This window comes from Medicago sativa, chromosome 4 (assembly GCF_051527215.1).
Source record: "Medicago sativa cultivar Bolivia chromosome 4, Bolivia_mono, whole genome shotgun sequence".
NCBI classification, from domain to species: domain Eukaryota; kingdom Viridiplantae; phylum Streptophyta; class Magnoliopsida; order Fabales; family Fabaceae; genus Medicago; species Medicago sativa.
The window spans coordinates 6,715,001-6,719,755 of record NC_140752.1 but is presented as its reverse complement, the minus strand read 5'-3'; the positions used below and the strand labels follow the sequence as shown (position 1 = coordinate 6,719,755).

The following is a 4,755-nucleotide window of genomic DNA, read 5'->3' as shown; positions in this document are numbered from 1 at the left end:
GTTATTTTGTGGTGATAAGTGTTGACTACAATAGAAAATGGAATTAAAGCATATCATATCAATTAATCTAAGCCATTAACCAATATGAGAATTAAAGGTCAAGATTTGGAGTAAGATATTACACTTACTCTTGGAGTCAAAATATCCCCACCCATATATATATATATATATATATATATATATACAAAATCTTTTTTTTTTTTAGAGAATATATGTACAATATCTTCTTCCTAGGTTTTTTTTTTTTTTTGAAGGTCTTCTTCCTAGGTTTGTTACTTATATATTTATTATTTTAGAAAACAAAGAAAAAACTAACTTTTTTTTTCTTCCCCATCCACCCAGCTTCAGAAATCGATCACCGGCGGCACCAATGAAAAGGCAGAGAACAAACTCTATCAAATCATCTTCACAACAACTGAATTCTTCTTCAGATTTACATTTACCGGATGATTGCTGGGAACGTGTCTTCAGATTGCTTAATGATGAGGGAGACGACCACCGGCACCACTACTTGAAGTCTCTCTCTGTTGTCTCAAAACACTTCCTCTCCATCACCAATCATTACAAATTCTCTCTCACTATCTTATATCCAACCCTCCCTGTCCTCCCTCGCTTATTACAAAGGTTCACCAAACTCACCTCTCAACCTCTCGTCCTATTTTGGTGACCTCGACGCACTTCTCACCCAAATCTCTCGTTTCCCGTTGAAACTCACATTGCTCAATCTCTCCAACCAACTCAACGTTCCCGCTAATGGCTTGCAAGCTTTCTCTCAAAACATTACAACATTGACCTCACTCATTTGTTCCGGCCTATATTCTATCAATAGCACTGATCTCAACCTCATTGCGGATTGTTTTCCTTTACTAGAAGAACTCGACCTTGGTTACCCCTATAAGTTCTTAAATCTCAAGCATAGCAACTTCCCCACTGGATTAGAGGCTCTTTCATTGGCACTCTTCAAACTCCGCAAGCTTAATCTTTCTCAACATTACTACCTCGACGACTTTTTGATTTTTCACTTGTTCAAAAACTGCAAGTTTCTCGAAGAGGCCATCTTGCATAGATGTCGACAAGTAACCAATGCAGGCATTGCTTGTGCTCTCCGCGAGAGACCAACATTGAGATCTTTATCCTTTTCAGGTATTATTACTACTAATATTACCTCACATTTCATTGACTCATTGCTGAGTTTGAAGGGGTTAATTGCACTTCATTTGTCAAGATTGCATATATCAGATCAGTTCCTCTTCTCTATTGCAAAGGAAAGTCTTCCTTTGACGAGGCTTGAAATCAAAGCATGCACCGGCTTTGCTTATTCTGGGATCTCTTATTTGTTATCCAAGTCCCAGCGTATTCAACATTTGGATCTTCAAAATGCTGAATTTTTAAATGATCATTGTGTTGTCGAGTTGTCTTGGTTTCTTGGTAATTTGGTGTCTATAAACCTTAGTTATTGTCTCATGCTCACAGATTCCGCTTTGTTTGCACTTGTTAGAAATTGTCCTTCACTTACCGATATTAGTATGGGATCCACAAAGATTGGGTCAAACATACAGAATCCTAATTCTTTGATGGATGCTGTTGTCAAACCTCAATTCAAGTATCTTTGTCTGGCTCAAACTTTTCGGTTACGAAACGAAAAAATCATCATGTTCGCTGCCATTTTCCCCAATCTGCAGCTGCTTGATTTGAGTGAATGCTTTTACATAACCGAAAAAGGTATTGGTCAGGTTTTATGGAGATGTCGTAAGATTAGACATTTAAACTTAGCCTTTTTAAAACTGAAATCACTTGGAATGAACTTTGATCTTCCCAACCTTGAGGTGTTAAACTTGACAAAGACAAAAGTGGATGATGAAGCACTTTATGTAATCTCAAATAGGTGCCCTAGCCTTTTGCAGCTGGAACTGCAAAGATGTGCTGACATCACAAAGAAGGGAGTGATGCATGTCGTAGAAAACTACACGCAACTCAGAGATATCAATTTGAATAGCTGTCCTAATGTACATGCTAAAGTTGTTGCCTCGATGGTACGTTTAAGGCCGTCATTGAGAAAGATAGAAGCTCCTCCTGGCTTTCGTTTGAGCGACAGAAATAGGAAACTCCTCTCGAACCATGGATGTTTTCTTAACCCGAAATGCTTAGGTTGATTGATATTCTGAAAGTTCTATGCAAAACTGTAAGATATTTACTTCTCTGAAAAATTACATTTTCCGCTTATTGTTGATTGGTCTGAGAAATCAAGATTTTTTTTTTTTCTGTTGAGATTTTACTTATTGAAAAAATAATGATGTAAGTAAGATATGGTCATCGCTATGTGCATGATAATTGCTTAAGTACTTATTGTGCAATGCAAGTTTTAACTTGCATTGTATTGCTTTTCATTACTTTGCCTTGAATTACTTTACTTGGATACGATTCTTGTGTTATACTTGGATATTTATTAATATTGTTCTTTGTCCATTTTTCCTATTATGCCTGATGGGTTGGTTGCCCACTATTGCTCATTATGTATCGCTTATGCCTACATTTTATGTTTCTTATCCTTTGTCTGATATTGTTTCAACATCTATTATTTCTATTTCTGTTACAAGACATTTGAAGGGCTGAGAAGATATTGAAGATGGAAATGCAACTTTTATGTATTACAATACAACTTCACAAGACAGTGAGGTTGGCTATGTTTCTGCAGTCTAAGAATGGAAACCTGATTTCTTCTTCTCAGTTTTTAGGAAGCCTTTTTCTTTTGGTTGCTATTCATTTTTTTGTGCTTTAAACCCGACACAGTGTTGTCAAATAGAAGCATCTCAATTGTTCCATGATACGCTACTTAGTACAAAGTATTGTCTATAGTGGTTACATTGGTGTAGGAGCACACTACCACAGCGGAATTTTATCAAATCACATTTTCTATGGTGAAACTTGGTTGAGACGGGAGAATCGCTGCATTTTATATGTAACTTGTACATGTTTATTTCTAGCATTGAATCAATAAGTCTTACCATCGGATTAAATAAGATATGATAAAAATTATTGATTCAATAGTAAAAAAATAAACTTATTTATGGTACAAAGCTATTTATTTGCACATCATAGAATTAAAGTGATTCTTATCAATAATATGAAGTACAAATATTCTTTATATTGATTTTCTATTTTCATTGTATTTCATACAGAACTATTTTACTTGCGCGTCATAGAATTAAAAGTAATATACTTATCAATAATAAACTTACTTGTGCGTCATAGAATTAAAAGTAATATACTTATCAATAATAAACTTACTTGTGCGTCATAGAATTAAAAGTAATATACTTATCAATAATAAGCTTTGGTACAAAGAGTTTTGTTGATTTTTACGAAGCACAATGATATTAAAGTAATTGAAAGTATTAGAAGACAGGTGATAAATGGAAATGATATTTTATTCTTATTATATTATTTTGTACTAGAAATTGATAAAATTATTCATATTTAAAAAAAAATTTGCACATTTTACAAAGTGATTGGGCTCAAATGGTTAATGAGTTTCAATTTTGACTATTACTTTTTCCACCTTATGGTATTCTCGCGTGCCCTATTTTTTTCGAAAATACCCTTTGTTCGGATTATATAATCCGAACCACGTTGGGATTATATAATCCAAATTTTTACGAAACTTTTGTAACCTGGAGCACCCTGAAGCTTCTAAATGCATAACATAAGTTGAATGCTTGAATTCTTCAATGCTTAAACACTTGGTGGTGAGCCATATTTATACTACTCTAGTAAGGCTCTACATTACAAAGTAGAAAGATCTAGAAGCATTTATTACAAGAAAAGTCTATAGAAATGGATACTCTAGTCTAGAGGTGGACAATCGGACGGATCCGGTAGGATTCGGTCCGACAACCCCAATCCGAGTTGCACCCGCGGATGGTTAAAAGCAACCCACTTCCGTCCGTTAGAGATGGAAGAGAGATGTACCTACAATGATTTTGTAGGTTGCCTTGCTTATACTGGAAACATCCTTTGATGACAAAGATAATCTAAAAAGGTTAAGAATAAAAAACACTTATTCTCTTAGCTAAATCTTGACAACTCAGAGTCATAGAAGAAGAAACTACAATAATAGTTTGAAGATTTTCCCCAACTATTCCTCAAATAAAGTTGATAAAATTTTAGTCTTAAACCATTCAAAACTCTAAACATTGACAACAAATTCAATAACTTGAAAGGGTAATTTTTCTCTCCATAACAACTCTTCCAAATTTGATGAAGGAAATGATTCCTGATTCAATAGAAATTTTTGTAAAATAAACCATTCATGCTTTTGTTTTGAACCAATTTTATCAAATACAGTAAGTAGTAAATAGCTTGTATTCAACCTCAACAAGTTACTTAACAACCAACTCCAAATGGCTTCCCCATATTAGCAACCTTGGCAAACTTGGCTCTACATATGTTTAGAGTCTCAGTTACTTCTTTAGTTTGGTGTGAGAGTAATTAAAGAAATATGGTCATATTAGTAATAAGAGGTTATTATTAACCCACTTGGGTTGGTCTAGTGATATTGGCTTGGGATTTGGGAGTGTGCTCCTCCTCGAGGTCCCAGGTTCGATTCTCACCAGTGTCAATTTGGATGAGCTAATTTAGCTTCTTCAAAAAAAAAAATTAGCTTCTTCAAAAAAAAAAAAAAAAACAGGTTATTATTATTGTCAAATTTAACACATAGAACATATTAGCAACAAAAATTAACACATAGAACATATT

The 4,755-nt window shown here is 34.2% G+C and overlaps 1 pseudogene; it reads left to right on the top strand.

Moving 5' to 3' along the window:
- Window positions 1-370: 370 nt before the first annotated feature.
- LOC146925841 (uncharacterized) lies at window positions 371-2,267 on the top strand (annotated as a pseudogene).
- The last annotated feature ends 2,488 nt before the right edge of the window (window positions 2,268-4,755 follow it).